The 9,752-nt window shown below is 40.9% G+C and overlaps 1 pseudogene; it reads right to left on the bottom strand.

Moving 5' to 3' along the window:
- Positions 1-5,409: 5,409 nt before the first annotated feature.
- On the bottom strand, positions 5,410-5,529 carry LOC129883879 (5S ribosomal RNA; annotated as a pseudogene).
- Between the last annotated feature and the right edge of the window lie 4,223 nt (positions 5,530-9,752).

Here is a 9,752-nt window from a genome sequence, read left to right as displayed (position 1 = left end):
TGTGATACCCCATAGTAGAAAAGGTTGGAAATAGGGTCATGAGAAGTTGGAAGGCGTTCGAGGCCAAGTGATGAGTCGAAGGACTCAACTTACGTACGAAATCTACCAACTTAAAAATCTTACATTCCTAAGCTACTTGAGTTCATACCAAGCTTACATTACAAGAATTACATAGGTCCTTAAAGTAAGACGAGATTACGAACCCACGAAGAAGAAATAAGCAAGCGATGCACCTACTTAGAATAAGTAGGTGATGCACCTACATGACATATGGCATCACGTGAGAGGTACACATGGCAGCGATAGAGGGCGATACATGGCAGCAAGAGGAGGGGACACGTGGAAGAAAGAGGGGGCGACACGTGGCAGCAAGAGAAGGCAACACGTAGAAGCAAGGAAAGGTGACATGTGGCAGCAGGTGATGCACTTACTTAGGGTCAAGTAGGTGACCCACCTGCTTGGAGGTGGGCCCCACCTCACCATATGGCAGCCTAGGGGCAGGGCATCGATTCATGGCCCAATAGGGGCTGGACACATGTCACCCTTAGGGGATGACACGTGTCACCTCCTAAGGAGGTATATATGTAGGTCTTGATGACTAACTTCTCATTTTCAGCATCTATACTTAGCCAAAAAAAAGCTAGACAAATGTTACACCCCACATTTTGAACTCGGAAGGTTCCTTAAGTTACTTAGAAGCTGGTATGTGATCCACTTAAGTTACGACCCTATTGAACAACTCTAAGAAGGAAGAAGGTGACACCCCATGGTAGGGAAGGTTGGAAATAGGGTCAAGAGAAGCCGAAAGGAGTTGGAGGCCAAGTAACGAGTCGTAGGACTCAACTTATTTTCGTAAACTACTAATTTATAAGTCTTACATACGTGAGTTACTTGATTACATACCAAGCTTACGTAGCAAGGGTTTCATAGGCTCTTAAAGTGAGACGAGATTACGAACCCGCGAGGAGGGAAAAAAAATTGCGCGGCGCAACCAATGGGAGGGTGAAACGTGGCATCACCTAAGCAATCAGGTGACCCACCTGCTTGGGGTCAAGTAGGTGACCCACCTGCTTGGGGGAGGTGGGCCCCACTGCCATGTGGCAGCCCCTTCTTCAGCATGTAGATACGGTGGCCCAATAGGGGATGGACATGTGTCACCTCTTGGGGATGACATGTGTCACACCCTACAGCCACATATATGTATGTATATGAATCATATACTTCAGTTTGTTCCTCAAATATCAGCCAAAATAAGAGAAAACAAACCCTAGAGCTAAGGAGAAAGTTGCGACGGCTTGGGAGAAAAATAAGGTAAGTCCCAATTTTGTTCCGTAAATTAATTATATATCATATACCATGATGATATGGAAGTATTAGTAGAATAAAATTAGAGTTCGGTCCATCCAAAAAACGGACAGCAAGCTGCCACGACGATTCAGCACGCTAAAAAAGAATTCCGAGGTGCGATTTTGGCGAGTTCTAGCCAATTTCGGGAAAGGTAAGTTCTTCCCCTCTAATTTGAAGTTTATGATGTTAAATTAGGGTGTATTACACACCTTAGGGGCTTCTGGAAGTTGGGGAAAAGGTTTGAAAAGTTCAGCGTTTGAAATAAACGAATTTGTAATCGCTATAGTTAAATAGTTGTCGAAGTAAGGTGTTGTGCGCGTGGGGGATGCTGCTGGTTATGTTGTGGCGTGTTGAAGGGTCTAAGAGTTATCTAAATGAGGTGGGGAAGCTTCTGGTTACAGCCACATGACCCCCGCTTTGTACGGTTAAAGGTTTCGCAAAATAGAAACTAGAAACCCTCTTTTGGTATCGTAACTTCGGGCGAGTCGTTTGGAATTTATATTGTGTAATGTTTCCACGTTATATATATATGAGATGATGGTTGTATTGTTGGTTGTCTGCAGGTGTTAAGGACATGGTTGGGAAATTCGGATAGGGCACACTATAGGGGAGCTGCTGTCCGAATTCCGTTAACACCTTAACTAGTTAAGGAACTAGTCGAGAAGGCAAGCGAGGGGATAAATGCTATGAATACTAGTGGGTAGCCTAAGTTGCTGAAAAATCTAAGGTTTTTAATACTCGACTTATTTCCGTGTAAAATAGGTTTCAAGGACAACGATGTAAATACGACTAAGGGAAGTCCATAAGAGGTATGTGAAGCCTGTCCCTTCTCTTCTTTTTGCATGTCGTAGAGGTAAGTAAGCAGTGATATAACGCCTATAGTAATTCCATTCTTGAATTCTCCTTATTCAATTCTGAATGTTAAAGCTTGTATGATAGTTAAGCTAATTTCCTTGAATCTTTTATACACTGAGGACTTAATGAATATATAGACTCCTAGTCATAAAATTATTTGAAGACGAATACTCTGCAGTTCTTAGGTGAATAGTCCTACTTTGGTATATGTCTAGGAACCTCGAGATGTAACTAATGTAGCCCCTAATGGCACTTAGAGGGTAGCTAGAATGACTATACTGTTACTCGAATTCTTAAACAATAACTTAGTCCTCTTATATAGCTGAGTCTCGGATAATGATTTAAATTGTGTTTGGTTTCTCACTTCTCTACTCGTGTATACTGTAACACTTCTTCTCCGAGTCCTGGGCCGGTTATCAGATTCGTGCAATTCACTGCATTATCCACCGAGCCTTTCACTAGAGGGCCGGGTACGTATGTATATATATGATGATGATGTGTTGTAATAAGGTGGCGATGGCACGGGGCCTGATACTGATACTATAGATCTGATTCACCGGATCCCTGAAAGGGCCGGCTATATTGTATAATTTGAGCATGCATGCTTTTATGACTCATAGAGTACAGGTACAGGTATCCAATTTTGATAGTTTATCCCCTGTTTCTCTACTTCAAATATGCTTCCAGTTGTATTATGTTATGTTTTACATACTCAGTATATATGTCGTACTGACCCCCTTTCTTTGGGGGACTGCGTTTCATGCCTGCAGGTATAGGTACGGTTTTGGGAGTCCGTCAGCTTAGGATTCTGCTTAGCTCAGCTAGAAGAGGCTCCATTGTATCGAAGCCTGGTTTTGGCACTAGCCACTGATGTATATCATCGTTTTATTTATTCAGGGGTACGGCGGGGGTCCTGTTCCGCCATATGTTGTCATTATTATTTTTAGAGGTCTGCAGACATGTATGTGTGGGTTGTGTATATCAGTTTGATTCAGCTGGGTCTACCTGATATATGATATATATGATTAGGTTATGGCAGCCTTGTCGGCTTGCGTGACCTGTCATGTTGTGACACAAATGAAAAAGGCTATAGGTTTATGAAAATGTTATCGCCTAGTGGGGCTCTATTGCATTATATTATCTTATTTACGATTCAATATGACCACAGCTAATAGATATGTGTTCGAGGGTCCGGGTTGGACCCCAGTCGCTACGAAGTTGGGTCGTGACAGAAGTGGTATCAGAGCAATTCGTCCTTGGAGTGTCTACAGACCGTGTCTAGTAGAGTCTTGGCTATAGATGTGTTGCGCTCCACATCTATAAACAGGAACCTACAAGACATTTAGGATGTTACTTTTCTTCTACATCTGAGATCGTGCTTTACATCCGAGTCATAGGAAAATTCCTTATACTAACCTTGGATCTTAACAGAAAGAAGACACCAATAGAAGGAGGTAATTGACGATAGGGAAAGTTACGAAGCATGTAGGTAAGTAAAGTAAAGCCACAGAAGATATTCGTCGGGTAAGGTATTGAAATATAAAGTTGAAACCTGAAAGGAAAGCAGACAGGAAGTGCAACAGATGCAGTTTGAAGTTGGACATACGAGGTAAATCCAGTATTTTTATGTTAGTATTGACATTGAAAACCCTGTGTGGCTGTGATATGACATGAATATGTATATGTGTGTGTTGGCCCAGTGAGGCATTGTTGGCGTTTTCTGCGTGCAGGTTATGGGATAGTAAGAAGTGTAGAGGAAACTCTACCGAATTTTTTCCCAGAATGGGGAAAAGGAAATGAAGCATAGAATTTTAAGATGTTTGAGAAATTGATACCAAGTACCCCTACTGTGTTTAACCAAAGCTGTAAGAGGTATCCTTCAGGTCGCTGATAAGGGGTACCCTTTTCACTTGAAGAATTTTATTTCGAAGGAACAAAAGCTTATTTAAGTAGTAAAGTTCAGACTACGGTATCTCCAGCCATATTTGTACTGTAGAAATATAAACTGAGGACTCGGGATGAAGGATAAGATGTCCCGCGAATGAGTTTCACTCTTTTTGAAAAAAATACCAAGCCCTCAACTCAAGAGTACTGTGATGTTTAGGGGGTTTTGATTTCTTCCAACAATGGTTGGAAAATGATTTATGATAACAATTTATAGTTCTCCATTGACTAATTTGGGGAAAGACCTTCTAATAGAAATACCTCAAAGAGATGTCAGGAACTGAATACGAATACGAACTAAAAGAGGGATATCGATATGTAAGTATGAATTGAACAGTGTGATACGAGTATGCAGGGATAAAGTGGAACCACTAGTAAGACGCACTTAGTATGCGTTGACTAAGTTAAAGGCATGCGTTGAGAAAGCAGTAAGAGCATGGGGCTTAAGATACAAAAAATGACGCATGTACACAACGTTGCCCCAAAAATAGTGGAACCCTTAAGGGACGAGGATGGAAAACTTAAGGAACAAATGACGCAACTTCTATTCACCCCAAGAATCAAAGGATATAGGTTGGGACAAAGCCACTACTTCGAGAAAACTTGGAATAGTTATCGTCAGAATACTAGCACTGTCTAGTTGAAGTTAGAACGCCTACAAGCACCAATAAATGAAAGTACAAGTACCCTCTAAAGGGGAGAAGTTAGTAAGAAAATAGCAAAAATAGGAGAAGACAACTGATATGGCAATATATTTGGGATGGACGTCTAAACTTCAATAAGATATCTTGCCGAACCAAGTTATAAAGGTCCGGAAGCTACCAATAATTGGATGGAAGCCAGAATGCTCATAAGGCAGCGATAAGAAGTTGTGACGAGACCCTGAAAAACATAACACTAGAAGGCGGCTGCGTATAAAAACAAAACAGTGTAACCATGAAAGGATATCAATCAACTTAAGAGACATTACAAAGGATAATGACAACATGCTAGACCAAAAGCCAAAATATTGGTTATAGAGTTAGTCGCAAATGATGTTGCGATAGATAAATAATCAAAGAAAGAGGAATAGAAAGCCTCCTATGGTAGAAAATGAGGATAACACAAAGTGAATAAAGGATCGTGGAACTAAAGGTCTACGCCGATACTGGATGCAAGATAACAGACAAAAGGACAAGGCTAAACATAAAGACTCGCGAGACAACGCTAAGGTAAATCTGGAGCTAAGTCGAGTGCCCCACACATTATGGCAAGGATTACAATGAAACGCGACATGAAGACTTCCCAGGGAGGTCAACCATCCCAATATTACTCTCACCCTAGCACGCTTAACTTCAAAATTCTGATGGAACTTAATGAATTAGTGCTGGTCTGACCGCGCGAGATTGAGAAATCTGAACTAGCAACGGAGAAACAATATGAGATTATGTACCTAGAGTATTATAAGATACGTTAAGGCAATTGTAACAAGGGCTTAAGCAAAACAAGAAGGATTAGCTAATTGCTAACTGACGACACACTCAAATACCACAGCTCTTCAACATAGAACCAATTAATGAAAGGAAAACCATAAAATGACTATATGGGCCAGTGGGCGAGGGAATTTCGACACCATTGGCAGCCAACTCCGAGGGCGAAAAAGAAAAAAAAAAGCAAAACCCAAAAAGGTAAGGGTACTAATTGATATAATTTATGGAAGCCAGGAAGTAATTCCCAAAGTCGAAAATTCCATAATATGACCAGGACTACAAGACTCATTCCACACTCCATCGATAGATGACTCTTAATGGAATGTTACCCATGGATTAATGATATTGGCCCTTTCTCCTTTGATCAAAGGCTACCTATTTAGCCGAGAAGGTGTAAAAGTGTAGGGTGAAGAAATGGTAAGACCTTACGGAGTCCCCATAGCTATTATTCCAGGCAAAGAAGCCCAAGTTACAATTAACTATCGAGAGATGCAAGGATAGGTTAAGACAAACTATCGAGATGGAATTGATAATACAGGTGACATAATACATGGCCACGATTGGGTCAAAGAGCTCCCCCGACATCAAATATAGGATAAGGGATAAAAAGGCAAGGTAAAACATGAGGACTAGCGAGATAACGCCAGGATACGCCTTGTACCCTCTCGTCAATTTGTAAGGAAGAAAATGACACAGGATAATATGTCTAGAAGGTTACCAGTGGGGGTGAGGAAAGTGGTGAAAGAGTTTAAACGAAATAGGCAGAAATAACCGGTTACTACAGGATGGCGAGTATATACGCCAATATTCCGTCAGAATTATAACAGATCTTGTTAGATAAAGCATAGAACGAGTATGAGAGACATTACACGAGGGGGATGCAACATTATTTAGTAGCCAACCCTAAGGATTGAAAAGCAGAACCCAAAAGATAGAATGCCAGTTAAAGTTTTGGAAAGAGTCGAGAAGGACTATACGAGGCTAACGACCCCAAGTTATCAACGTCATTACGCACCCATTTTATACTCTGTAAGAGTAGGTTGCTATATGGGTTATTGTGAGTAGGCTAAGGAATCAGCCCATTTGCTTCCAAATCAAGAGAACCTATGCTGCTGATGTTAGGGGGAGTTATAGAACATGGAGAATGGTAAGGTTTCGTGAGGTTTCCCAGTTAATATCTTAGATAGAGGGACTTTAATTATGATTAACATCTAGAGATTAGGAGCACAGCTAGGTCTTCGTACTGCATTTTCCTTCGAGCTGCTGAACAGACTGAGCATACTATCAGACGCTAGAAGATATGTCATGAGGTGGTGTTGTTAACTTCAAAGATAGCTGGGATGATTATCTATCACTTATCAAGTTGCCTAGAATAATAACTATTACTCCCGTATTCCAATGGCCCCGTACAAGATTGGTAGAGCAAGACGTGTAAGTCCCCTATTGGATGGGCCGATGTTAGAAAAACTAAGCTAAAAAGGCCCCTACATGATTATGCAAGCTATTGACTAACCACCCAGAGTCGGCAGAAATGATATACAGATGATCGACATCGACATATAGAGTTCAAATCGATGATTGGACTTTCATAATGGAGTCACCTAGAAAATGAAATTTAACCTGAAATATATTAGACTGTATCAAGTTACTCATAAGGTGGGCAATATGGCTGGTAAGTTGAGCTTACTAGCTCATTTGGAAACTATACACCCAGTCCCTTAGATAGGAATGCTTCGCAAAGATACTGATGAGCCACCCAGAGTATATCCCATAGATGAGGTCCAGGAGATGAAATCCTATGAGGAAAAACCTATCACCATCTTAGATCAGCAAACTGGAAGATTGTAGACTAAGGACGTGCCTTTCGTCAAGATACTGTGGCAAAACCAAAACCAAAAAGAGGATAACCGGAGAAGCTAAAGAGAAAATGAAACACAAGTATTCGCACCTATTCCCAATGTCTACGAGAACCCCAACTCCTGAAATACGTATATTAAGTACTTGTAGGGAAGTATGTATTAAGAAGATCGTAAAGAATCTCCCTACAATTGGTATAAAGTTCTAAGGGAGATTTTGTTTAACATTCGAGGATGAATGTTCTAAAGGGGGGAAGGATGTTACATCCCACATCTTTGAACTCGGAAGGTTCCTTAAGTTACTTAGAAGCTGGTATGTGATCCACTTAAGTTACGACCCTATTGAACAACTCTAAGAAAGAAGAAGGTGACACCCCATGGTAGGGAAGGTTACGTAAACTACTAATTTAGAAGTCTTACATACGTGAGTTACTTGATTACATACCAAGCTTACGTAGCAAGGATTTCATAGGCTCTTATAGTGAGACGAGATTACGAATGAGATTATGAACCCACAAGGAGGGGAAAAAAATTGCGCGGGGAAGCCAATGGGAGGGTGACACGTGGAAGAACCTAAGCAAGGAGGAGACCCACCTGCTTGGGGTCAAGTAGGTGACCCACCTGCTTGGGGGAGGTGGGCCCCACTGTCATGTGGTAGCCCCTCCTTCAGCATGTAGATACGGTGGCCCAATAGGGGTTGGACATGTGTCACCTCTTGGGGATGAAACGTATAACACCCTACATCCACATATATGTATGTATATGAATCATATACTTCAGTTTGTTCCTCAAACTTCAGCCAAAATAAGAGAAAACAAACCATAGAGCTAAGGAGAAAGTTGCGATGGCTTGGGAGAAAAATAAGGTAAGTCCCGCTTTCGTTCCATAAATTAATTATATAGAGTATACCATGATGATATGGAAGTATTAGTAGAATAAAATTAGAGTTCTTTGCAGCCAAAAAATGGACAGCAAGCTGCCACGACGATTCAGCACGTTAAAACAAAATTCCGAGGCACGATTTCGGCGAGTTCTAGCCAATTTCGGGAAATCTAAGTTCTTACCCTCTAATTTGAAGTTTATAATGTTAAATTAGGTTTTATTACACACCTTAGGGTCTGCTGGAAGTTGGGGAAAAGGTTTGAAAAGTTCGGCGTTTGAAATAAACGAATTTGGAATCGCTATAGTTAAATAGTTGTCGAAGTAAGGTGTTGTGCCCGTGGGGGCTGATTCTGGGTGTGTTGTGGCGTGTTGAAGGGTCTAATAGTTCTGTAAATTAGGTGGGGGAGATTCTTGTTACATCCACACGACCCCCCCGCTTCGTACGGTTAAAGGTTTCGCAAAATAGAAACTAGAAACCCTCTTTTGGTATCGTAACTTCGGGCTAGTCGTTTGGAATTTATATTGTGTAATGTTGCCACGTTATATATATATGATCTGCTGGTTGTATTGTTGGTTGTCTTCAGGTGTTAAGGACATGGTTGGAAATTCGGATATGGCACACTATAGGGGAGGTGCTGTCCGATTTCCATTAACACCTTAACTAGTTAAGGAACTAGTCGAGAAGGCAAGCGAGGGGATAAATGCTATGAATACTAGTAGGTAGCCTAAGTTGCTGAAAAATATAAGGTTGTTAATATTCACCTTATTTCCGTGTTAAATAGGTTTCGAGGAAGATGACGTAAACACGACTAAGGGAAGTCCATAAGAGGTATGTGAAGCCTGTCCCTTCTCTTCTTTTGGCATGTCATAGAGGTAAGTAAGCAGTGATATAATGCCTAAAGTAATTCCATTCTTTAATGCTCCTTATTCAATTCTGAATGTTAAAGCTTGTATGATAGTTAAGCTAATTTCCTTGAATCTTTTATACACTGAGGACTTAATGAATATACAGACTCCTAGTCATAAAATTATTTGAAGACGAATACTCTGGAGTTCTTAGGTGAATAGTCCTACTTTGGTATATGTCTAGGAACCTCAAGATGAAACTAATGTAGTCCCTAATGGCACTTAGAGGGAAGCTAGAATGACTATACTGTTACTCGAATTCTTAAACAATAACTTAGTCCTTTTATATAGTTGAGTCTCGGATAATGATTTAAACTGTGTTTGGTTTCTCACTTCTCTACTCGTGTATACTGTAACACTTCTTCTCCGAGTCCTGGGCCGGTTATCATATTCGTGCAATTCACTGCATTATCCATCGAGCCCTTCACTAGAGGTCCGGGTACGTATGTTTATATATGATGATGATGTGTTGTAATAAGGTGGTGATGGCACG

This window comes from Solanum dulcamara, chromosome 3, assembly GCF_947179165.1.
Source record: "Solanum dulcamara chromosome 3, daSolDulc1.2, whole genome shotgun sequence".
NCBI classification, from domain to species: Eukaryota; Viridiplantae; Streptophyta; class Magnoliopsida; order Solanales; family Solanaceae; genus Solanum; species Solanum dulcamara.
This window is presented reverse-complemented; position numbering and strand designations above follow the sequence as displayed.